The sequence below is a fragment of the Coturnix japonica genome, chromosome 12 (genome assembly GCF_054131305.1).
Source record: "Coturnix japonica strain WE chromosome 12, WE-NBRP24, whole genome shotgun sequence".
Classification (NCBI taxonomy): domain Eukaryota; kingdom Metazoa; phylum Chordata; class Aves; order Galliformes; family Phasianidae; genus Coturnix; species Coturnix japonica.
In genome coordinates, this window is record NC_140674.1 from 16,716,606 (window position 1) to 16,744,352 (window position 27,747).

Consider the following 27,747-nt stretch of genomic DNA (forward strand, 5'->3'; position numbering starts at 1 on the left):
CCCAAGCACAAAGTCCAAGTAAGCTAAAAGCTGTTACCTGCAGGTTATGTTCCTGGACACTGGACTGGGATCCTCTGTGCTTTAGTCTGCTGCAATGGTCTTTGCCATGTTTTTGGCTCATGCTAATGGCATTCTTGCAAATAAGTCCCTGACACGATACAGGAGGTTGCAAAGGACACTGAACATTTTCATTGCTGGTCTGGTTGCAGAAGTCCTGGGAGTATGGATGTCAGTTAGCCCCCAGAAAAGCAACAGTACTTGGGTGCCTCTGATTGCTTAGTACAAGTGTAAACACAGATACTAAGGAGCCCTCAACTTCTCCCACTGTACAACACTTGGACATTTATGCAATGTCCAAGCAACATGTACCTGAAAAGAATGACTTGCCTCCAAATAATCACTGCTTGCTCCTGCTTCAAACCACTGCTCTCAGCAGAAGCACGTGCTGGTTTTGTAAGCCCTGATTCCAGCAGGATGGCACTTGATGTGAAGAGAGCACCACAACCACCTAGCGTGATCTCTGGGGTAATACAAACCACGGAATTTGACAGCAATTCCTCATTTAAGTCAAGAGTGTGTTCAGAATACATCTGCTGGAAAGCCAAGCAATGATAAAGACAATAGACAGACAAGCTGCTGCACCCCTTGGTGCGCTCACAGTCAAGCAGGATGCAGCAGTTCACTTCGGATGCACACAGCACATTTTCCGCACTGTTACCTGCTTTGTCTAATTAGTGTTTTTCCTAATTTCATAACCAGCACTAACCATGTGGTAATAATTACTTAGGAAGAAGCTTGTCATAGCAAGGAGAGAGAGAAGGCATTTTGCTTTAAAATCTCCAAATTGGAGATTCGCTAATAGAAATTATATCTTGCACACTATGCAAAAATACACAGAATTATCTGAAAATGAGTAGTCAGCAAAGGGCAGGTAGACTATGCTGATGTCTCTGGGTGATATGTGTGTTTTGCTGCCTTCGCTATTCTCAGCACTTTCTTTTGTCAAAAAAAAATAAAAATGATGCTTTCTGAAAAGGCAATCTGATGCTTGTTGCAAACTTACAACTGAGAATTTGAGGTATTTTTTCTTCAGACTGGAATTCAGGCAGAGCTTAATCCTTGCACATTCCTTATCTGGGAAGAATCAGTATTATGTAAACATCTGAGATTTAAGACAAATTTTTACAAAAGCACATCTCTAATTGACAATAAAAACAGATGATATTTCTCTGTAATTACTTGCATAAATTGTAGCAGTAAGCTGAGGACGCCCGTTCTCCTTCCTTGTTTGCATTAGGTCATCCTTTCTGTGATAAAGCACTTTTCAAACATTTTGTAAGGGTCAACCAATTTTAGATGGTTTCCTGGCAAGACTGAATTTCACTTTTCTGTGATAGATAATCCTAACATCAAGCCAGCTTTCTTCTAAAACAAACAAGCAAGCAATCAGCTGTCCAAGGGTCCAATCTAATTTAACATTGCTGGGAGCATCCCTGCTCTCAATGCTACCCTGCCAAGCTTTCTTCCCTACTGATGGAAGGGGCCGAGCTCTTTAGGTGCCAGCAGCATGAAATAATAGAACTCTATAACTACTCCAGCGTGGATTATGACATCAGATCTATCATTGCAAGCCAGAAAATCCATCAAATCGTAACTTTGTTCCCTCAAACACTCATTTATTACACATCATTGAGCGGCTTATTTAATATTTATGAAAACTCATCATGATGTTTTGCTAGACCTAAGAAGCAATAAGGGCAAAAATGACTTATATCCAAGGAGGCTAAACAGAATCCTAAATACATAGAGGAACATTTGTTTCTACTTTGGACATAAGACCAACTTTAGCTTACAGCTCCTTTTCAGAGTCCCAAGGAGTGATACTTTTGAAAGTCTTCATAAACCTGTACTGACACACAGAGCTCCTAGAACTAGGAGTAATCTTTGCACAACAGAAAAGAACTGGTGAGGTACTGCAGGGAGCAGTGCCATGCAGCAGCTCAGCATGGGCACAAGCTGCTGGAAACAGTCTGAAACAGGTGGGTGCTGCTATCTCCCTTCAGAACATTTCCATTGATCAAAAGCATACAGAGCAGCTCAGATGTACTTGGGCTGTTCTACAGAAGACAAGAGAAAACAAAGGGAAGCCCTTTCCTTTTGTGTTCTGCCCAGTTCCCTTATGAAAGATTTTCTAGATGCAACCAAACACAATCACCTAACTGCAGTTTCTCAATTACAGGTTCCTCTCCAGCACCCTTCACTGGCAGGTTTCTAAATTAGAAGCACAGAACAAACCAAACTGCCTTCCAAATTGGTCTGCGTGGCACAACAATTAAACCCCTCAGATGCTCCACTGCGGCCCCTGCCACCCAGCCCTTACACTATAGGCTCCGCTCTTAGAAAAGTTACCAACACTGTTATTATTTCAGCTCAAACTATTTATCATGCCAGAGGACTGGATCAGAATCTGTGTTATTTGATCATTTGGTTTTGATCAGAATTCACTTTGGGGGAGGCAAAAGATAAAAGAACGGAAATCCACTTTGATCAGAAGTTATTTTGCATAATCTTGATTACAGGACTTCATCACTATTTGCAAACTACAGCAGTGGTATCTGGCTTACACTTTAACATCCTAATTGATACATAAAATAAGCATAAAAATAAAATCCCTTTAACTCTTGAAATTCTAGAGGAGTTTGAGATACTGATAATGTTTTACTAACAATTCCTCCCTTAGAATTATTAATTTTATTACTCCTGTCATGCTCTGTTTAATTGGATAATAACTGCAGAGACATTACTGCCTTGTAAATACATACAAGCACCTACCAGTGTTTATAGTGAGGACTCCACATGCCTTCCTGATTAAACAGGAACGCAATATTTTGAGTGTGCAGCAAAGGGTGACAAGTTGCTTCATAAGCACTAATCACAATGGAATGAGCAGAACAGAAAGTGAATAAATCCTGATATCTGACCATTGAGGATTAAAAGTTGACCACAAAATAGTACAGTGCTTGCTTTAATAGCATGAGGCCTCCTCCCAACTTCCCCTACTGCCACTAGCCACACTCTTTTTCTTTCTTTCCTTGTGTTTGCTAGATCAATGTAGTATTGAAAAAGAGGGATGAATTATCTGAGTACAAAGATCAATAACTTGAGCTTTCCCCTCCTCACACTGTGCTTATATTTATGCCATGACACAATAGGTTCCCAGGTTATGTGCCTGTCAAGAACAGCACACCTTGTTGCTTCCTAACCCGGCAGAATTCACACATGAACAGGAGGTGAAACACAGTGACCACAGCCTTCAGTCAAGCTGCTTATAGGCTTGAGTTGAGTACAGGCTCAACTTGAAGGCAGTTAAACTCTCCATAAAGGAACCACTGACAATTCATGATGCCATTTTGCATGGCTCTGCTCAATGTCTGTACATAAGTCCTTAATGCAAAATGGGAAAACTTACATTTTCCCCCAATAATTTAGTTGCTCATCTCTCAATATCCTTTCCCAGTGACATCATTCTTAGCAGTTGTCTTCCAGAAATATTGCTGCACAGTTCCATAGTCATCTTCTTAAGGTGTTGCACATGCTTGGGAATTTTCCATAAGAGCAGGTCAATGCATTTTTAGATTCCCTTAACTTTAGTTATTGATCTAGGAGGATATGAGGAATAGGCACAAGTGAAGAGAGCTTTATAGAAATGGTATTTTTTATTAGATCAGCTGATACAGCATGAAAAAACAAGCATGTTTTTGAGCATAGGCTGTCTTCTTCAGCAAAATCTAACTCAACACAAGCAATTTCAATTAAATCTTACTATATTGATGGCAATGCTATTAAAAAATGTCTGTGAAACAGGGGAGCTAAATAAAAAGAGATGTAAGGTGAAGGTTTCTTTACCTAATTTGGAAGTCCAACACTCCATGTGAAGCCAAATTAAATGTCTCAATTATAACTATGGGGAAAAAGAGCACAGGATTTCTTCTGACCCACTCTTCTTTCAACCATACATACATAGAGATACTATTGCCAGCATTATTCTGCTCTTACTAGACATGTAAAAGAAACAGTGAAATACCATCATTTTTATAGTCTTGTTCCTCTCCCACAAACGTGGGAGATATCCAAGTATGGATAGTTAGCATGACTGCAACAGCCTGAGAAAGAAAGTGCAGTGAATGAGAGGCTATCATGTAGCTTCCCTGTATCAAGATCTAATGGCAACAGGGCACCTGAAGAGGAGGAGTGGGAACCAAGCAAGGCCAGGGAGAAATTGCTGAGTAGGGAAAAGGCTGGGAAGCAATAAAGACCAACTTCCTCAGTGCTGAGATGACTAAGAAAAACTTAAAAATTGATGAGACTATAGAAAATACCAGCCTGCAATCCCATTAGCAAATAAAGACCGGCCTCCACAGTGATTCCTGGCAATGCTACCAACAGCTTACTATTAGATTTTTCCACACAGCAATACAAGAACTGCAAAAATAAGCAAAACCCTACTTTTTTTTTTTTCTTTTTAAATAAACAGAAGAAAAACAAGTCAGCAGTGTCAGTCAAAATTATCCTAATTAATTTACAGTTAATTAAATGCGAAACTCCTGAAGAACCAGGTGTTTGTTAGATGAACTGCAAACACGTTAAATGCAGCACTAGTTATTGCACCACTGCAATGCTTTTACTCATCTGTATCAAGTACAAGGCTCGGCTTTTTAAATTCTGAGTGTTCCTAAAAGCAGGACACAAAAGCAGCACTTACATGATGAAAGGCTGAAGGCCTTGCAATATCTCTCAAAAGGATCATCCTTAATCACACGAAGCTATGGAAAATACAAAGATGTGGTTGGTAGAAGCCAAGGTCCAACAGAGCATCAAAGCTGACGTTGCTTGAACAGCACGGGAGGAATGTAGAGAAAATGAGAATCAGACTGTTCTATTTTCTTCCCAGGTTTCAGCTTCCAATGTTCACTAATAGAAAATATTTCTATTCAGTATTCATTAAGCAGAAAATGAATGGGGAGAAATGGACTAGCTGATTTTATTCCTATCTCTGGTATTAGTTTGCAAAATCCACAGGCAAGTTATTCATCATCTTGTAATAAGGCACTGCCCTAAAACACAGAAGAAGAAGGTAGCGTATTTCATGTGCCTCTAGAGGCTACTAAGGAAAGAATATCAATATTGCCTCTGGACTCTAAGAAAGAGACTCACTGAGCTCAAACAGGTCTAGTTCTATCTGTGATTACCATGAGACGGTACCAGCAATGGCCACTGTTCCTGGCTCTGCTCTGCACTCAGTGTCATGCATGTACTGCAATTAATGGCACAAGGATTAAAGTTCACTGGCAAGGTAAAAAAAAAAAAAAAAAAAAAAAAGTACTTCTGCATCTTCTCTGCTTTTTTGCTTTTGCTTCCTTTGGCTTTGAATGAGCCCATCTGGAAAACAGGACCAAAATAGTTTTTTATTGTACCTGCAAGTGTTACCGTGGCTCTGCAGCTCAAGCACCCAAGGTCAAATAAAGTGCTACTTAACAGGGAAGGCAGAAGTCATAACTCTATTCACCGCCTTTCATCCTACAGCACCGTGCTATGCTAGTCTAGCTGGCAGGATCTTTAGTAAGTCGATCCAATTGTGTTTTGACATATGCTTTTCAAATCACATAATTAGAAACACGGCTTGTCTCTTCCACGTATCATTTATTTTATTATTACTTTTTTTTCAAATGAAGACAGTTAATATTTTGGCAAGGTTTATCACCATGCGTTAACTTTGCAACAAACATCCAGTCAGGGGAGCAGCAGCACAGAGGTACGGCAGTGCTGAGCAGGGCATTGCCTAATGCAGAAGTATGCTGCTGCCCCCCAGAATCTATAGCTCAAGCTGGGCCACATGCACCTGAGGGAAGAGTGCCTGAAATAGGCCTTCACAGTCATTACAAATAGGAGCCATTTACAAAATCCAGTGCTCAGGGAAGTCTGATGTGTCTTAATTGCCTATTTCTAGGCTAAGGAAACCCTCCATGAGAGTGCTTCTGAAGAATCAGATAGCCAACACTTTGGTTACAAATAGAGGGTTTAAGTCTTAAGTGCTGAGGGTATTTTGGCACCGACAGAGTCTAAGTCCCCCCTTGCCTCAAAACAAAGAAAAATGCATTCCAGCATGTAGCACTCAAGCTCCAGAAGAGAGATAATTCTGTTCTACAGTATCTGAGGAATCTAAACCAAAATTTGCCATCTTCAAGGTGTCCCTAAACCAAGAGATGTAGGACAATCTACTATATTAAGGGCATCTCCATTCCTTCCTGCTGAATTTGCTCCACTGTGCATGGAATTGATTAAATATTCATAGCAACAGTCAGAAAAGCGATAAAAGCAAACTTGGATATAGCCCAGCAGCCATAGCTGTCACGTTGGAAGGGAACAATCACCTGATTTTTAGGCTTTCTTTTGCTACTCATTTGAAAAGAAATAATGAAAAGGTTAGCAAAGCAGGAGTCTGGAAATGAGGGCATTCCCTCTCAATAGCTCTTGGTGTGCAAGTATTGCAGTGGGGTGAGGAAGCTTAAATAACTTAGGAAAGGAGAGATAACATGACAGAAGAATTATTCTAACTGTGGCTTTACTAGGTCCAAAGATTCACCTACCTAGGGAAAGTCATCATGACAAGAGAAAGGCAATGTGTAAAAGAGGACAAATACCATATATAGTATTAAGGAAATCTGGAAAATAACCTGACCTGTGGACTCAATTTTGGGGACTATGTAAAGTGGTCAGGAACAAGGACCACCTGCTGCAAAGCCATGCAACAGGGAGAAGGTCTCACAAACATTCAGAGTCCTCCTGGGTCTGTTCCATGCTTCAAGGAAGGCAAAGCTCTTTCTTCAGTTAACAAGAAAAGAGTTCGGAGCTTTCTAGCACAAACAGCATATGTCACACAACATATGACACACACAATACATATGGGAAAGTACAGAAACAAAGAAAACATGGTAGCATATATAGTCTTGGGCTCTAGACTGAAATGGCAAGAGGTGGGCACTAAAGCTTGGGATTGAAATACAGCGGTGCCAGGGAGAAGAAAAGAATATCCTGCTATACAATGTACTCTAAGTTGTACATTGAACTTTACTACACTATTAATTGCCCCTATCTGTCAGTGTTTTACATTGAAACTGTGGAGTAAAAATCACTTTGGCAATTCAGTCTGCGTAATTAGCTATTTTACATCCTTTCTATTGTAAAATGATCTAGTCTCATTTTATGTCTTGGAAAACCATGTGCTATCAATTTAATGATGTTAATAATTGTGCAATGTTCCAACCACTGTCAATAGATTATGTCATGTACACAGAGCAGCTTATTATCAAGAGAACAGATCTTAGATGCAAATCAGTGAGAATTTAATTATGCTAAAATGGATGCTCTACCATTCACCGAACTATCTATTGGCAACATTCAATAAAACAAATTGAACACAAGTTGTTAGCACATAACTGTCACTTCCTTGGTTGTATAATTTGCATAAGTTATCCCTTCCACGTATACACAGTCCTGCTTCAATAAACAGAATAACAAAATCCCAATTCTTACTGTGGAAAGCATCTTAGAGTAAGCAGCCCTTCTGTATTTAAAAGTAGCCAGATGTGAATCACTCTTCTGGGCTTTGCTGTAGCTTCTACGTCCCAGCAGCATTTAGCTTATAAAGATATCTCAATGTGCATTAAGCTAGGGAAACACCTAGGGATTGCTTATTATTAAAACCCTGTAGATGTTTATTTCCCTATTCATCCTGTTTAGTTTATCTTCATAACCTGAAGACAGTGGTATAAAAGATGAGCTACGTAAATAAGCTGCAACTGAAACTGCATTCTGAAGAAGGATTTGCTTCTTAATGAAAGCTGCAAGAAGCTTCAGGTTCTCTGAACATGCCAGTTTATACCACGCTTTAACCTAGAAAATTAAAACTTTTAAGTTGTCATCTCTTTCTCATGACAGATACAGAAAGTGAGGCACCCCTTGTTGAAGGTGATGGGAGAACTGATAAGCACAAATTACCACACTGTGAAAAGCTGGACCAGATTTTTTATAACAAGCGTGAATGGTCAGGTTTGTGTTAAATATGGAGAACAAATTCATTTCCATATCTTCATGCAGACCATTTCTATTTGCCCCTCCAGTGTTAATGAGTCAGTGCGGCTTCTGCATATTTCTTTTAAAACCTTTCTCTGCCATTCAAGAGTGTCCTAACAGCAGCAAATGTGTGCATGCACACAGCAGACAGCTCTTATAGGTTTGCCTTTTTCTTTCTTCCCTACTATTTTGCTGAAATCAATAGCAAGTATTAAAGTGTATGGAGAAGGCAATTATCTGAGTCAAATCTCCAATGTCAATTGGAGAAAGTCAATAGACAGCATTAACTGGGATTGGATATATGCACATTTTCTCTTTTGTAGCCTAATTATTTTCTCAGCTTCAGTGGAATAACTCTGTCAACTTAAGTCCTCATGGACAACCCTGGATGACCAAAGCTCACCCTGTGTACATTAATAGAATTAATGCAGCAACCTCTGAACTGAAAGCTAATGATGAATTAGAAGGTTGGTGCAGTTTGGTTGTTGTTTTTTGTTTATCAGAATGGATGTATTTCACTGCATTGAATTCAGCTGGCATAGGAGAATGGGCTGCAACAGTGGAAATGTATGTTCTACTGTTTTCTCCAATAAAATGATGTGTAGTCTCAGCAGTTTCTCATCCTCTGGGGAAAACTGCAAAGATTCAGGATATTGTAATCTGCTGTGAATTCAGCATCTGCTCACAATATCCTCAGTAGGAAAAGTTGTTCCTTCATCATTTGCAGACAATTATAACAGAAAGACCTGAAAAACATTCAGAGATCAGGTGTTCAAGAGGAAAACACTTAGAATGAAACGCCGTTCTATTCAGGACCCTTCAGGTTGAACAAAACCATCATGTAAACATAATACTTCATACTTTCATTTCACTTTCACCTGTGCCTCTTCAATTCACTTTGCGAACCACTGAATTAAGTATCAGAACAGTTAGAGAGAAACGTTCTGCAGATTGCAGAAAGGAGACAACCGCAGAGGTCATCACTGAGCACACCGAGCTCTGCATGTCTATCACTGACTACACACAAATATTCCTGCTTTGCACATACAAAGTAAAATTTAAACTTTTGAATACTAACATACTAATTTTCAAAATTAATAAAGACGAGCATATGTGAATGTATTGACCTGCCAGACACAGTAAGATCCAAGGGTGAGTGGAAGTTTCTGTGCACATCTCAGAGAAGATCCAGATCTCCACTCTCCACAGATACAGATAAGCAGCTCCATGTTGAAAGACTAATTAAACTTGCCAAAAGAACCTATAAAATTAAGGACACTACGGGCTTAGATGCATAGACACAGCCACCAGCTTCCTAGCCCAACAGAGAACACGATTCACTCTGTTGCCTGCCCCAAATAGAAAACAACTCAAGTTACTTAAGCTGCCTTCATCTATTGCAGAGAATTTGAGAATTGATGTTAGCAGGGATCTCTAGAGATCATCCTGTGCAATTCCTGTCCAGAGAAGCAGAGCAAATTGTAGGGGTTCGCTTCCACTGGAGTTTCGAGTGTCTCCTAGGATGGAAAGTCCCTAGTACCTCTAGGCAACGTGTTCTAGTATTCAATTAAAGGACAAGTTGGTTTTTGGTTGATACATACTGCACCTTAGAGCATTCCCTTGCTGCTAATTTTCTCCATCTCTGCCCTTCTGCTTCATGTTTTACATACCAGCACTCATGTCTGGTTCACAAGTCTACTACAAGCAAGAGTAGGAGGCTGACAGAAGGAGCAGTCAGAAGAAAGTGGGTAGTGAAGCAGGGGACATTTGTCTTGTTTTTCACTTGCTTGGTGCTGAGCACACACCATTTAAAAAGTCCAGACCAAACACAACATATGAGACACTACAGAGTCAAGTGACTGTAGGATAGGTTTTATAGCAGGGATTAGGTAGAAATTCTTGCGTGGCAGACATGCTGCTATTGCACCTCCAACTTTTGCAGTTTACGTAGATCCTACCATATTTTTAATGTCACTAATTAAAATTAGCCTAACTTCTGTTGTCCGTTTTCAGTGTGATGAATGTGTAAGTATGAATGAGTGTAAAGTTACAGGAAACTGGTTTCTGCTCAACTTTCAGCTAGCTAAATATAAAAGATTTAACAGAGAAGACCTGGTCCCATTTTTGTGTCACACAGTAGCGGTCAAATTTAGATGATAAACTGCATAATCACATAAAATTCCATTGTAAGGGAGGTAAAAACAAGGTTTTAGCTTAAATAACACAAAGGAGCAAATGATTTGGGTACAAAATCTGGTCTAGAATGTCCAGATGATTCAAGAGCCACCCAGACAGCAGGACTACAAAGACAAACATTTTCCTATTGCAAACTGCTAATTTATCCAGTCAACCTTAACTCACACCAGTGCTTTTCCACCTGTGGGCCACAGGCAGGAAAAACTCACTGTTAAGGAAAACTCATGGATCATGTTGAGGAAGACTGAGAAATGTCATTCACAGAAGCAAACTCACAGTGCAGAGGTTCACGCCTCCACTGGAGGTATGCAAGAGACCAATTCAAAACCAGTAACCATGCTTCCCAACTAATAAAACAAGGGCGATTAACTGATTAGAAAGCATGCTCATGCAGTGGAGTGAAATACCCAAATCCTTGCTTATCCATGGAATTGTGTGATTCTCAGTAAATCACTCTGTTCCTGAGAGTCTGCCTGCAAAACAGGGCACACAGATCCTTACCTCTTGAGACCCGTGTGGGAATAGCTACACTGAAGAAGCATGCTTCAAATGGATTACTGTCACTAGAGGGAGGAACAGCTGCTGACTGAATTATTTCAGAAACATTCATAAAAGAAGCTACCTCTAATTATGAGCGGATTATCTGGCTTTACCACACCACAGAAGAAGGAATATTAGAAACAGCATCAGCTGTGTAGGCATTTATGAGACAGCCATGAATAAATGAAAGATTTTTGTGGAAAAAAAATCAGAAAAAAAAAACACAAAAACTGAAAGTATCTCTCAACTGTCATGGATGAGATTAATCATGGGATAGTAATCAGCCTCTATATTTCCCTACATAAACTTTTCTACTAAACCAAATAGCCTACAGGATGCTAGAGAAAAATCAATCAGAAGCTTAAAATGATTTGGGATATGATCAGCCACAGCATAGAAGAGATTTCATATGGTACTTGAAAGGAAGAACGAACTTATGAAGGAATTGTTTCACATACTACATTACATTTACTGCATCCTACAGAACAACATTAAAATGCATCCTGTATCTTTCAACAAATTCAGACACAATAAAAGCTTCTAGCATTTTAAACAGCCAGTATTCCACCACCAATTCTGGGATAGCACGTAGAGGAAAGGTGATGACAACAACTGCAGAAATGGAGACATGTGGGCCTCCTCTTGTGAAGGCTTCCCAAGGTTTAGCCTTGCAAACTGCATGCCCTATCTCTCAAAAATCTCTCTGCATCTTGGGCTGTTTCAGATCACATAATATGGGCTGTTTTTTATAAGTCTTGGAATAACATGACTTTCTCAGATAAAAAATAGGAAGAATATATCTAGATAGATAGATAGATAGATAGATAGACAGATAAACCTACAAAACCAAGAGACTATAAAGAATTTTAAATGAAATATCTGCAAGCTCCCAAGGCTTTTACAGACAATTCTATCACTTCAAAGGGGATGGCAATTTTAATCATTCAGACAGCTCTTACTTTTCCTATGAGTGATTTCTCTTAACATTAGATACGCAAATGAAAATAAGTATCCAGAAGCTGGACATGTGGTCAATCAAAACTCTCAATGAAATCCACAGAAACACTTGATAACACATTTGCTCAAAAATTTTGAAATTCTTATGCATCTCTAACTTATAATGTACTATGAAGATTGAAAAGTTTGCTATCGAGTTGTAACAAATTGCTTCAATCTGATCTACCCAAAAATGTTATTCTTCTGCAGTAGATTGTAAGCTTCACTTTACATTTTAATGTCTACTTTTACACATTAAGTCTCTCTAGAATTTATATTGCCTTTCAGAACTCAAGTCTATCACAAGAAATTGTAATTGATCTAGCGCATTTTCTGTGTGCAATACAGTGCTATTCTAATGTTTCTCGAGCTGCTGAGATAATATCCTTTCAATTTTTATATTAGCAATAAATACCTCCTATAAAATTCAGGCTTACTCTGTGCTGTCCTACACTCCTGTATAACTCGCAACTAAAAGGCAAGCTGCTTTGCTGTATTTCATTAGTAAATACAGCAAATCCTTTGCAATAGATAAGCAGTTTTGCTTGGGATAAAAAGTGCAAAAAATTCCCTTTAAAGGACATGCACTAACTGGTTATACACCTCTTTTTCAAAGGCTGTATCTAGACAAAATTCTGCACAAGCAGACTAGGGCCACTCTAATAGTTGCGTCTTGAAGATAAGAGTGTTCAAAATACATGACTGCCAAAATTTCAGTCTCTTTGAGGTTGGACAACGACAGATGGTAAAGAACATTACAAGAAAGTAAAAGGAAGACCCTTGGAAAGAGGTCATCTCTTACTTATAGCAAGATCATCACCTATAGCAACATCAGATCCTTCTAACATGTCCTTTATCCTAAGATAAAATCAGGTAAATATCCCTATACAAAGTTTCTGGTCTTAGACAGCACAAAAACACCACCAGTATCTCTTATACAATAATAAAGAGATCTGCGGAGTTAAATTTGTTTGGCACAATCTTTCCTCCTAAATGTATTAGCACCATTAGCTTACAAAATTTAGTGATGATTAACACAGCTCTGGAGAGGCCAACACTTAAATGATTTAAGATAAAGGCTTGAACAGATTCTCACAATGCCTGAGGCTTAAATCCTGACACAGAAATACATACGTATGCTTAATGTTTCACCACATCAAATACTATGCAAGATATTTTTCCCTCATAACAGTGCCTCTAGTAAGGTTCAGCTCAAGAAACCCAGAATAGAATATGTAAAGATCCCTTACTCAGCCATCTTCTCCTATCAGCTGTTAAAAAATGGTTTTAGCTCTGATTATATTTCTGAAGTCTTTGCCAGAACCATATTCATCCAACCAAGAAATAGAGTGCCAATGCCACATCCTTACAGGCAGCACACTGCACAGAAGCAGAGTTTTCAAAACACATCTGTAACCCTTCAGTAGGCTGAAACATGTTTACATGAGAACTTGTTCAATAACTGAAGAAAAAGCCTGTAATTGAAAATCAAGGTCTGTTCACACATGATTTCTCAGCAGGAAGAAGGGAGTGAATGCTCAACACATCCCTCATGTCATTTATAATGCAGAGATTCATTATTTACATCAAATACTCACTAGAGAAAAAGGCTTACACTCCAATTCTTATTGTTTTAAGTACATTTTCTTTTCATTTTCTTTTCTTTCTTTTGAAGACTTATTTTAGCTTAATGGCTATGTGAGTGACACTGCTTGGCAAAAAGATTACTCATGATTTGCAGTCTAGCACCAGAAACTGGTTAGTATTAGATCACAGTTAATCATGAGTTTCTAGCAAGGATGCAAATAGAGACCAGTGTCTATATCACAATTAAGATGATGGAAAAGAACATGATGTTCAGCAGAGAAGGCAGAGCCTGCCTGTAGCAGGTACACAAGCAGTGATTAGTTTTATATAATAGCAGTAAGATGCACTGAGCATGGATCTGTCAGAGCATTTGTGATTGCTTATGCCAAACGATGTGCACTGTCACAAACAGTTTATAGCCAAAATGAACCACAATGCAATGAAAACAAAGCGGGAGCAAGTGGCTGGTTTTCTGTTAGAATTTTACATGTTAAAACAAACAAACAAACTGATGTAGATACATCAACACACTGAAATTGTCAGAAAGCACAATCTAAAATTATTCCTCATTTGTGGCCTTCTGACATAATGTAGTTGAAGCACATATTTCTTCAGAACCCTTATTTCTATAGCCAGATTCCATGGTTTAGTCTTCAAAGCCATCCTCTCTAATTCCAACACAAATCATGTAAGAATTTCTCTTCTCAAAACAAAGGCAAACATTCACAACTCCAACAGAAATCTAAAGGTCAGGCATTTACATTTCCCCTAGTTAGTACCTTTTCCAGCTTAAAAAAAAAAGTAATGCAGCCATGCATCTATTCAGCACATTTCTCATTATTATAACATCTTTTACTCTTTAGAAAATAGAGAGTGACATATTCTCTTTTAATGAGAATACTGGTAGAAACTAGTTATTAAACAGATTAAATTTACTCTTAATATCTTAATATAGAAGTAGATTACTTATAATTTTGAAGTGATTGTCTTGCATAACGCTGAGTGTAACATTCCTTTCTGTGAATACACACTAACGAGCCACTGTCCCCTCCACACAAGAGCACTGCTCATACATATCAGTCTCAAAACTTGTCACAGATCAGGCCATCCATTCCTCCATGTGAAAACAAATCAAAGCAGATTAAAAGTAGAGATTAGTATCAGATTATAACACTGCGGTGAAGTGCAATTAGTTTCTGCCATTTTTGCCTACAAACCCCAACTGTTACACCATCAGCAATATTCATAAAATCGATCATGAACAGTTTCAGAGGGAATCCTGCGGGAAGCTCCATCTTGACAGAGCTGTTTTGGCCACTTCCTCAGCCACATGCTCTGCAGCCACATGCTGCATTTTGGAAGTTCACAAGGACCAAATTTCACTCACTCTCTGGCAAAGGAAATTTAATAACTTCTTTGACAAAGGAAACTCTTGAGAAAGTTGGAGGATACATTGGTGTCTTGTAGGAAGAACTTCCAATGGCTTAATTCCAGCCCCATGCTGTGGTGTTCTTTACTTCCTCCACAGAACTAACACAAAGGCTGAATTACAGTATTTGCTGGCAAATAACAGCTAAGTGAACCAGAGTTAGACAGAATGATGGTAAAGAAGTAGCTGCTTTATGCTCCTCTTGCTTGCACACAGGAATGGCCAGCAGAAGGCAAGTCGCCTGCTGGACCAAAGCTTATACCAGCCCACTGGTAACAGAGCAGCGAGATCAATGAGACTGTCTGGCAACAGCACAGATCTCAGCTGGACTCACCAATAGAGGAGCTATATCCAATTCCACTTTCAATGCTTCTATCATCAATTAGACCCAAATCCTGCCTCTGCGTGGATGCAGAAGTCCACCCACAATTGCCTAAGGGAGGATGTAGAATTGTATGTACTTTAAGCTGATTTAAAACATTCCGCAACACAACTACTTTTTCTTTTCTTTTTTTTCTTTTTCTGTCAAAGATGCATTGAGCGTTTGGGAGATAGGAGCTCAAAGGAAGGCAGACTGAAAGTTATGAAGACAGAATTAGGAGGCACGATGCACCTGGCCTTCCTCAGGAAGCAGCAGATTCCCAGGAGAGGCCCCATAACACCTGAGTGCTTTGAAAAGAGCTTGCTGAATTCACAACATGGGTGAAGCCAAGCGGCTTTGCAATGTGATGCGCCAAGAGACCCAATTAGCTTCAGAAGGTCCATAGACACAGACAGGAGGAAAATAAATCTCTTTACATTACTGAACCCTGCTCCAAAATTAACTTTAAGCTTTGTCAATAAACTGTTCTCTTGGAAGGAAAAAAACCCCATTCCTACAGTAGATTTTCAGCTTCAGGATATTTTCAGCTGCTTGATATTGTGATAAACAGCTGCTCCCTGTCACAGCACACATACCACAGCCATGCTGTGCACTGAGAACTCAAAGTCCATTCTAAGAAGAGGACTGTACAGCATAAAACCAAACAGGCTACTACCACAGCTGATTAGTGCTCTGGACATTAGTAATTTAATTCCAGTTTTACTCTTCAGTGTTTGATCATGCGATATACCTTTGTCCTCAGAAAGAACTATTGTGTGCTCTCATCACTCTACCTGACACTTTACAAATGCACTGGGTAAAACAATATTTCCAAATTTTGGAAACAATGCAACTTTTCAGCTGGATCTTCAAATAGATTTACGCCCCAGTGTATGTTTAGAAAAGCATTATGTATAACCTGACTAATTGCAAGTGAGTGCATGTCATTGAAATACAATCGTACAAAAGCTCTAGAACTCCCACATTCATGTTTCTGCAGCTTCTGAATCTTTTTCACGGCTTCTTGAAAATAAGATTCCACTCTGAATTTCACTCACTGCTCTGAGTCTTTTTACTAATTTGAGCTAGAAAAGAAGCTCATTATGCAAGGTAGATCACACATGTTTAAAAGCTTAATTCTCTAGATTACAACTTAACAGAGAATGTGTAAAGTTCAGCTAAAATATCCCTCCAAAACAAGCAAATGAGAAAAAACACCACTGTGCCTCAGAACACAAGAATGCCTATTGGCAGACAGCAACTGGGGCATTTTCTAAGTGCACTGCATGAAGACGCAAAGCTATAGGATCACACAGGTCACACGTGTACAATATATTTCTGGGGCTAAGACAAAACCTTCACTGTTTATTACCAATTTTAACTTTATACCTCAATAGGAAGTCCAATCTCACTTCTACAAACAGCTGAAGTCTGGATGCAGGACAGCTCAGAGCTTTATCAAGTCACAGCAAAGCTTCAGTTGAAAATCAGCTTATGCTACAATGTGCAAAGATTTCACCAATCATTAATATTTTTGGATGACCCTGAACAGATGCCATCCATCCTTTATAATCCCCCTTATTGTGAAAAGCTCTAGGGAACTGGATCACGATCTACCACTACTACACCTAGTTGCATGTGTCTTGTGAGACTATTAAAAGTAACAAGAAGACACACCTTGCTGGATGCCCAACAACACAATTAATCACTGCAAGAAGTAACACAAAGACTGGGTTTTAAAATATGGGTTGTACTAATATATGTTGATAATCTGCATGCTGTCATAACATTATTAAAAACATTATCATGAAACAGATCTATTTTACCTGCCCTCAAACCACATGCATTGCACAAGTAGCAGGCGTATGCTTGTACCACAAGAGCAATGTGCCTGCTGCTATTCAAAGTGGCTGTGAGACAGCTCTGACTTGAGCAGAAGTTTTCCAAAATCCACAAATCTTAATCATTATGCATAAATACTGAAAGCGAACCATGATGAGTTATTATTATGAAGGCACAGCTCCCGAGCTCCACTTGCTGTAGCTATTGATTGCTGCCATGCATTTTAAGCTATGCCACAATTGCTGTGGCAAACTCCTCAGAAAGCTGAGGCTGTCAAATCCAAGGGAGAGAACTGATTCTTACTCCCTCTGAACCTTTAACCACAATAACACAGTAGAAATTCAGAAATAAATCTGCACGATGCACATGAGCACAGAAGCAGAGGAACTTTCCGTGCTGAGTACATGCTTATAGTCTCACTTCATCATGTCTAACACATTTCCCTCCTATAAACCCTTGGCTGAGCTCATCCCACAGCACACTTTGTGAGGGCTGATAATCTCATCAGTCTTTTCTTTCACTTCTGACATATCTCGTTATTTGTGTTCTCCCTTCTCCTGTCTGACCTCAGCAGTTCTCACCTCAACACCTGTCTCCATTCTCTAGAAACAAGTATTTATAAGGCAACTTCATCCCTGATTCGGAACAGCAAGTTGCTGTGAAACTGAAAACAGGACTGTGACTTCTGTCAATATCTATTAAATACATATGCAATGTAAAACTGATACAGAGTACTTACAACCCCGGTTTCCCATGGCTTGCCTGCAGCTGTGCACACTAATGAGGGATGACTTCAGGCTCTTGCATTTCTAAATATTCATGACACGTTTGATTATAATTCCTGATCATTCATACAATATATTCATGAGCTTCAATCGCTGCTTGGAACTACAGTTAGGTCACACTAGAAATTTCAGTTCATACATTATTTTGTACTGGATGAACAGGAATTGTATGCCAATTTTTAATGTTTATTTTTAAAGGATTCTTAATGTTTTTTACTGATTCAGGAATACAACTGATTACAACAAGAGAAGGACAACTTATTTTGGTAAATATAATTCCTGCTTACCGGATTTGCTGAGCACCCCTTATAGCTGGAGAGGGCAATGAGATTGTGAGCATTTACCATCTTACAGGGTCAGACCATCACTACTGCCTCAGTTCCACCAGGTTAATGCTCTAAGGGCAGATAACAAATGCTGGCCTGTGCCGCATCCCCAGCTATTAATAGAGCAATATATTTAGTATATAGATGTGTGAGATTTGGGTTTTATACATGTTGATGGATATACTTAGATGTTAGACAAGCTTTCATCTTTTACATGTACCTATAACTAGAACATCGAATATAGCTTCTGTATTTATAATTGCATTACTCAGACCTTGATGAAAGCAGAGGGGATATGCAAAACTGTCTATTCCTGCTATGAACTACCAACAGGTCAGCTTGAGGAAATAGTTGTAGAACACACCATATTTAGGTTCTCACAGACCTGCAACATAGCAACACCAACAAAGATAGGCAGCAGTGTAAAACCCCGCAATAGGAGTATTTGTTGCATTTTAACCTGGCTTGCTAATTGCTAGCTCTACACTACAAAAGCTATTAACTGTTGGGATTTCCATAATACATATATATTATATAACATATATATACACACATATATAGTCTATAAGTCAATTTTAATTTTTCAATACTTTGTTTCACAGCTTAGATTTCCAGCAACACAGAAGGAAAACAGAGTGTGTTTTTGTTGCCCTTCATTTTCTTCAATCACTTTATGAACAAAGGAAGTAAAATTTTGACTTCTTGTAGTACTAATGGCTGCAGTTTATGTATAGTTTCATCCTTTATTTCACATTACTAACCAAAACGTTTTCCCTCGCAAGTGGTGAGGGACAGCTATTCTTACTATTTACCCTTTGTGCCACATTCCCTTTTCTCTTTCAACCCACCTATCACATGGATGCACTCTTCACCAGTATGCTCCTATATGGCCTCTGGCTTTTGTTCACAATTTTGAACCACTTTTAATTGAATTTTCTACTGCAGAAGAGTTTCCTCGCATCCATCCACCCAGCAGGATGCCAGGAAAAAAAACAAAACATCAAGCACTCAGGGGCTGCTCTGCTCTACTGCAGAGCCAACAGGCACCTTGCAAAGATCTCCTGCTGACTGCTAAGCCTTGCCATCAAATTCAGAGATTCCTTTACATCTCTCTGCTCCTGCTGCTTGTTATTCCACTTGCTGCTGACATCAGGTAGTTCTTACAAAATGCACAATCAAGAAAAGAGAAGCTTTGAAAACTTGTTTTTCTCTTCAGCACTTCATCCCTGAAAACAGTGAAACTAGCCCCAAAAATAAGAAGTGTTAAAGTTGAAAGCTCTGAAACAAAAAAACAAACACTTCTGATTGAATGTATGTCCATCGACTTTAAATGCCCATGTTTCTTTTTCACTGAAAAGGATTGATTGATATGACTGACAGCTGCATGTAATTTCTACAAATGTTGAAACGAACACAGATTTGTGCAGACATGTAACAGCTACAGATCAGCAGCACACATCAAGTGAATGTGCCTTCAAGGTGTAAGTTTGGACAGGGGCAAGTCTCCATTGCCATTTCATTTTAAGACACCCCTATTTATTCATACTATGAATTAAGGTATAAAGCTCAACACAGAACACAAAATTTCATAGCTTACATCACTGAACCACTGTCTGGGACCAAGAAAATAAGATAGTGTCTGTTTTCTGAATAAAATCTTCTCTCCCAAGGAGACTAACACAGCTTGGTACTTCTCTGTTCAAACTGTATAAAGGAGAGAAAGCATTAGAAATACCAGCACTGCGTTCAAGTCATAGGTAATCTTTCAGGGTGCATTTACGTGCTCCCTAGTGAGCATCACTGTGACAGATATAATAACCCCATGACAGCTGCTATATGAGTTTGTCAACAAAAGCTTTGTCACCAAAAGCTTTGTCACATGATTCATGTGCCACAAAACACACTTCCATACTTGTTTTAACATCAAAACCGTGTCACGGAAACATTTAGAAGATGAATCAGTAAGAGAATCTTTTTATAGATCCCTAACGGTGGGGAGCCTGCTGGTTCTAAAGCGCAATTGCCCTGCTGGGAGAGAACAAAAATGTGATCGAGTCAAGACAAAGTTTCTTAGTTGATGCATCATTTAGGGTAAGAAGAATTAACTATGCAAAGACAAGGTGTATTTACCTAGCAAGAAAGAAATAAGCCTCTTAATTTGAGAATTTTTTAACAGTTTTTGACCTTTGTTTTGAAGTGATTTTCTGTGCAAAACTGTCACACACTTACTTTAAGAATAAAACTAAAAATGAAGGAACACCGATTCACGTGAATGCCCAGTCCCCTACAGTAACATGCCACCATTTTCTCTGTAGGCAGATAAACACCTTAAAAGTAATTTTTCCCCATTGCTGAGTACAGGGCCAATAGTTCTGCTTGGGCATGGCTTTATTAAGAGCATTTTATAAGGTATCCCATCTTTCAGTCCAGACAAATGTCTTTGTTCTAAAATAATATTAAATCAAATTAAAAGTCAGGAGAAATGCCAACATGGTACAATAGCTGCTGCACTCTAATCTGTGTTCAGAAGAAGCCTCAGCTGTGCTCTGCTGGCCTGCAGCATAATTCTAACCTGCCAGTATCATTAAAGAGTATTTCACGGGCTGACTGTTTCAAGGTATGATATTCAGTATAACAGGATAGTGGGCAACATATATCAGGCCAAGCCTCAAAAAGTGCAGCAGAAATTCCTTATGTTAGTTCTGATACAATTTCTGACTCATTGAACACGCAGTTCTCAGAGGACAAATTTCAAAGTGTCGATATATTTACAGAGTATATTTTAGAAGAGTAAAGATGAAGGTCAGAGACTCAGCTTACATTACTATTCTGCAGTAGAATATCAATATATGTTTTACTAGGAGAATGTATACAAGTCATAACTTGAAACAGATAGCAAGTGATAATTTGAAACAGAACACTGGTATGACAAAAGGCGCTCTGATACCATTTGGGCTCTACTACAGAGAATTTTAAGGCCAACAGACACAGAAATGTACATTCATAAAATCCTCTCTGCTCAACATCACACCTAACTTGAAGCGTGAACCTGGGAAAGGTAATACTGCAGAATTCCCCAGCAGGTCTAGCAGTGACGCTTGAGCAGGTCATTGAAGTCACGGGGTGTAACAGCATCCTGAACCACTAAAGTGAAGAGGTGACAAAGCAAACAGCAAAATGGCTTCTGTGGGTGCACGGCATGAGCAGCAGCAATTCAGTCTATCAGCTTCATTTTTCTCTGAACTACAGGGACACCTGGACAGTAAACCTTCCCTCAGTCAGGGTCAGCATCAGAGAGCTGAGAACTACACCATGCACTGATATTTTTTCATTATAAATGAATGTATATTTGAGGATAATCCCTGTGAGCTACAAGTGATGTACAAAACAAAGCTTTTTGGTAACTGTTATATATGTGGTTAACTAGGATGAGCACAGACAGTCTTATAGCTTTAAAAGCCAGGAATTACTAGGCATTACTGCATCACATGACTCATGCAACCCCCAAATGTAAAGGTACTTGCTTAATGCTACAGAAAAATCCTACTGAAAACCCTTGCCAAGTTCTCCTTTTCTTAGTTTCTACAGTAATTGTAAAAACTGAAAAGCATCCATCACTTACTGAAGCCTGTAATACTTGTTGTTAGATTAAAATAACTGGCTTGAAGTTGTGAAGGCTGGTCTAAAGAAGTCAGGCGTGGTAATAACAGCACCAGTGTGGGCAGATATGAGACAAACAAAACTGTGTTTTGTTCTTGACCTTTCTCTTGTGCACAGAAAGCCAGTTGTGCATGTAGCCTTTGCTTTACAAGTCAGTAAAGAAACTTCATACTGGCCTTTCACATCACAGCACAAAACACATGTACTGCTCATATTTGCTGTCTGTATTTTGGATCCAAACTTATCCTCAAAAAGCTCACTTCTGCACACAGTTTATGCCTTGTGTCTATTAACAACTCATTTCAGGTTTCCTATGTGTATTCATCTACTTGTGAGAGAAAAGAGGAGTGAAAGAAACAGTTGGTTTTTTTCCAGGATAACACAGGAAATGGTCATTTTTGTAACACAAAATAAGAACAAGTTCTTGGTCTACCTTAACTAAACTTTCTTCAATAACTGGCACTGTTACTGACCCAACAAATTTACTCTATTAATGAAATGAGACAAAATGTGTGAAAAACCGAAGTGTGGTTGATGAGAGGATATTTCAGTTTGGAAAGGAGAGTGCGAAAATAGCTCCAAGCTCTCCTTTTCACTTCACTGATCACGGATCAGCTGCTTGAGTTTATTGGCTGCTAATGATTCCAAGGGCACTTTATGTTAAGGTGTGAAAAGGAAGGGGAACAGAAAATCCTGTCCATGATGTGTACACTCAGCTCAGCCTTTACAGCTCAGCCACGGCTTGGCGGGGTTTCAAATAAGGCAGCTCCTTTGTGGAGCCAGGTAACACCTCCCTGCACAGGGAAACACTGCTGTGTTCTCATTCTGCCAGGAATTCTGCAGGAGGACACAGCACTTGTCCTTCCTCTGACAACACGGAGCTGCACCACGCCAACTCCACAGGCTGCCTCACTCCTGGAAGTCCTCATTCCCTCATCTATGCCTGATGCTCTCTGGCACAGGACCCTCGGGTCCATCACACACATTTCTCAGTCTTCTTTTCTGCTCATGGACATCCAGGGGAAGCAAGGATTTGATTCACATTACACAAATATGCAAGTTTAGTTTCTTAGAGCTTCAGATTTTGGCACTTGTTTGGTATGTTATCCTACCTCCCTCAGTTACTCCACTGGAGCAAACTCTGGGTTGAAGCACACGCCATTGAGCCTCTCACTGCTATCACCATCTGTGACAGCTTCTTTTTTTCCTCAATTATGCTCATTCTATCTGGGCTAAAAAAAAAATCTTCCACTCCTTGCCAGTCTAAGCATATGCCTATATGTTTGTTGCTGATCCAAGTCCACAATACCATCTTTCATACTATTTCACCAGCGTCTTGTTAACATGATATGATGTAAACTTAATGGCAAGAGTCACATTTGGATCAAGTCTTCCTTATTTACAAGGCTTTCAAAGTGAAATAAAGCATTTCAGTGAACACAAAGTTGATAGTATTGCCTGACAGACTGACATTAGCGCTGCCAATAGAAAAGCTATATTCTGCCTAAACCCTCCAGGAGACCAGTGACTTAATGCTGGACAGCACATCAACAGTTTCTTTTCCCCTGCTGGCTCAGCTGCACCCTTCTGAGCAGAACACAAAGCCAAGAAACACAGAGATACCTCCTATTGGAAACATCCTATCTTATCATCCCCACCCCACCTCCTCATCTTGGAAGGGGCTAGATGTCCCCAGACCACCTCCCATGTGTTTGTCAGCTACGCCCTGGCTATAGCACAAATAGCAAACACAAGCAAGATGCTTTCTCTTATTACCTCTCATAACACGGACATTTATTGAGGTGGCCTGCAAGCACTTCATGGCCTTCACTCATCATCACTCTTTAACGTGATCAAGATTTATTTTGATGTTCTGAACTGCTCATTCTAAACGACTGTGTTCTTGTGGAAGGGCATACAAGCAGCGTATAGCACTGGACTACAAGAATAATACAGATTTATTTATTTATTTTTCTTAATAGAACCTCTCAAGAGAAATAACTCTGACAATAGCTGTCACGCTGCTGTCAGACAACTTAACCTCTGCAGCCAGCAGGGATCATGCCCTGAGCTATGGGGAAGATTTAGTTTAGCTTTAACCACATAGGACACACTGGTCCTGCATCTGACGCCCAGCTGAAGAGGCGCAATCCTCTAATTAGTCCTACAACTCATCCAAGGGATTTTCGATGTGCCAGAAGCCAATTCTGAAATACAAGCAGTACCATTTCTACCCCAAAAAAAGCGTTTAAGTGTCACAACAAGCATAACTGATGATTTAACAATTTTCACACCTGCAATCCTAATGAGGAATTTTTGAGCATCCAGAACCTCGCTGTTGAGAAATTTACCATTACCAGCTTCTTCTTACTGCCAGCTTACAGAAAAACAGATGTAAACACCAAGAAACTGCTTTTTTCCTTAATAGATGATTGTTACTATGCAGAAATAAATAAAAGAAGTAACATTTATGACGAATATTACTTCTAACTGCATTACATTAACTTGATACAGGAGAAAATGAGCGCCTGTTTAAGCAGAGAACAAAGCATATCTGGTACTAGTGATGTGTAAGCAGTAAGAAATACAGATATTGCCTTTGGGTCCTTGCAGCACAGACCCAACATTAACCACTGTTGTTGGAGTCAAATGAACTTAAATCCACAGAAGCCAACAAGAAGAATAATACAAAAGATAAATGCCATGGATGTGGCTTATTATGCTAAAAATGATATAGATAGGTGAATGAGCCTTTTACTGCGCAAGAAACAGCTGAACTTCTGATTAGGTCCTAATTACTTTCTTGTTCCTCCATTTATTTATTTTTTTTTCATTTTCATAATTAAATTTCTGCTGCATTAGCAAAGTTCCTTCCCCACAGTAATAGTACACACCAAAGAATTAAGAATATCTTAAGACTATGCTCATAATACCTCAACATTAAGAACTTGTTTCCTGAAGGTTTCTAGACTGTGTGATAAACGAAGAGCTAAATGAAGGGATAGTAGACTAATCCCCTCCAAATGGGCTTACACGATGCTGTTAAGGCTGCTTTTGCAGCATTAACATACTTCAGATGAGATCATTCCAGGGCAGAAACTGTGCACAGAGGCCATCACCAGGTCAGGGACATTAAGTTATCCTGCATTCACACCATTATTCCACTGCCTCTTCTACTACTGCTATTGTCTGATAAATGGCAAATGGCTATTTTTAGGGAAGAAAAATAAAGGGGTAAACATATCCTACTACACTGTATTAAAAATAGAGCTTTATTCTCAACAGTAAGTACACTAAGACTCAGAAGCCTTTGTTACCAAGAACACACAGCACAAGAGAGACAGAATAAAGAATTTGGGGTCAAGGATATAGCCCAAGGCCTCTTTATCACCAAAGTGCTGTAACAGCTCTACTTTAGTTTCCATTTGTTGTAGAAAGGACTCAAATCTTTAAGTACTGGCAGAAAAGTGACATCATAAATTCAAGGGTACCAAATGTTTCTGTTATGGAGGAAATCAAATGTTTATTTTAAAGAAAATGTTAAATGAATCCTGGCAGCATTCAGAACGTTGGCTGGTGAGAACACGGTTATTTCAAGAAATTAAACCTTAGAAAAATAAATTCAATCATAATCACCCTGACCTGTTGATTTCAAACACATCACTCAGTAAGTTCTGTTCTTATTAGTTCATATATACAGGACAAACCATAGGTCTGTTGGAAAGCAACTGCAATCTGCTTCAGAGGAAATCCAGATCATACCCTTATGCCTATTTAACAAAGAGCCAAAGATAAAGCAGAAATGCTAAGCAGAATTAAATCTTCTCGTGTAACACACAAGTCACTATATAGAAGTTAAATGAATGCATGGATTTTGATCACACAACACTTACCCCGGCTTTACAGAACTCAAATCCTGCGATTTTCATCCTCATCTTCAACAAGAGTTAATGCTGATAAGAATAGACTACAAACCGTCTTCTGTGTCCAAGCTTTCTCTGTAAACAAAATCAGAATCAAAATAACAGTTATTTTAGAAGTAGCGCTTGTTCAAAACAGTTCTGAAATGAGGCACCTAGTAAGAGACATCTGCCAAGTCATTCATTTGAATATCTTAATATTCAAAACAGAGTGCGGAATTTTATCTGAATCTCAAAGCAATGGGGCATCAGACCAGTTGTCCTCAATCAACATCAATTTTACCTTTCCTAAATAATAATACCTTTGTTCAAGGTTTTCAGAGGAAAATCATCCCTACAGCAGCATTAAGTAACAGCCTTTTTGTCTTTTCTTCCCCCATCTGATAATATAAAACCCAGAGGAAACAACAGAAAAGCCTCACATCCAGCAGTTTTGATTAAAATTTGTTATACTCTCTACAGTTTTGCCAGCTTCGTTCTTTGCAGAAAACCTCAGTTTCAGGATTTAAACGATCTTAAGTCTCTCACAGAATTGTAACTACCAGATATGATCAGATTAGTATGCATGCAGAGCCTTCTTTTAGCTCTGTAAGAGAGACTTTTTTCTTTTAATTTGCACTGCTTTGCCTCTTTCTCTCATTCTAAATGTCTGCCGAGCCTCTGTCCAAGCTACAGAAATCATACACAAAAATAAGAGTGGGCAAGTGGGACCCAGTTCCGTTCTCAATTATGCAGGTGTACAGTTACAGAATGAATGGATTCATAATGATACCCAACTGGAGGAAGAGTGAAGTGCTTCAGCTTGCAAACACTGGGAAAAATATACATTTATTCTATTTTCCAGGAAGACTGAGCAAAGATTATATCATTTTAACATTAGAGCCCATATCATTAAAAAAAAACAAAAAACAAAAAAAAAAAAAAGAAAAAACACTAAAACCAACCCACACAAAAAATATGACAAACTTGCATCATATTCTAGGCACAGTTCTAGTTATGTATAGTTATGTCTATACACTTTTTGGAGACAGGAGCAGCCTACAGACTTATCTCTCCTCAGTGATCATCCTCTTTATATTCCACAAAAGCTAATTTGAGATTGAAGACAGAAAGCTACAGGGTACTTAGAGATAACACTTTATGCTTTTGCTTTATTAATTGCTAAACTTCAGCTTCTCAGAACATCCCACAAGAGGAACCCTTCCCAACAACAACAGAATTTTGCAGAACTACAAAAACATCTCCAAGCAAAATCTGTTCTAATTGAGAGTCCTAACATCTCTATACATTTGTGAAGCAAAAAAATTAGTGTCCATCTCAAGTTTTGGAGCTCAAGCCATTGTCTGAGGCTAAATGAAAACAGCCATCAGTTTCATTGAGGGCTACCCTACCACTGCACCAAACTTGTTTTTAACCTATAAAGCAATTCACAAAAAACAGGCTCAGGAACAGCTGTCTTGTAATCAGCAATTTGTTCTGACTCATGTTCTATATTCTGAATTTCCTGTGAAGACTATTTTTCACTCCTGGTCTTTGATAAACCTCCAATTTTTCCAACTGAAAATTATCAGGTCTCATATTTAAAATAAATAAATAAATAAATAAAATAAAAAGCACACGTTATTGTTTTTTGAACTACCACTGTTACTCAGTCATTTCGTCAGCTCTGTGTTCTGTCTAGCTGTGGCATTACATTGTGAAGAGCATTAACAGTAACACAGAAGTTCTCCATCAACAGATCACTTCTTGTAGCCCAAGCTCATTTCAGATGAATTAAACAGATGAGCTGTTATTCTGAATTAACATCCTCAGTGTTGGAGGCAGACTGTAAAAGAACTGATATAATTCTGATTTCTACTCCCTAAAACTCAACAAAGTGATTCTTATAGAAAAAAATATGTAAAAGTCAGGTAACTCTGATAGTTTTCAAATCAAATACCAACATATTTACTGGCTGTTTCAAGGCAAAACT

General features: G+C 38.9%; 1 protein-coding gene and 1 long non-coding RNA gene across 6 annotated transcripts in view; one reads left to right on the forward strand and one right to left on the reverse strand.

The window, feature by feature from the left end:
• The window catches only part of LOC107318262 (uncharacterized), a 97,489-nt gene that overhangs the window by 52,440 nt on the left and 17,302 nt on the right, over window positions 1-27,747 (reverse strand). Inside the window, exon 2 of one of the 2 annotated variants that reach the window (XR_014933324.1) lies at window positions 25,749-25,853. This is a non-coding gene — a long non-coding RNA (uncharacterized LOC107318262). Of the gene's footprint in view, window positions 1-23,083; window positions 25,854-27,747 lie in introns of those variants that run through there. The other variant, XR_001557243.3, reaches the window with a different exon arrangement.
• PEX5L (peroxisomal biogenesis factor 5 like) overlaps window positions 1-27,747 on the forward strand; it is an 89,246-nt gene that overhangs the window by 16,669 nt on the left and 44,830 nt on the right. The gene's annotated exons all lie outside the window — the stretch shown is intronic.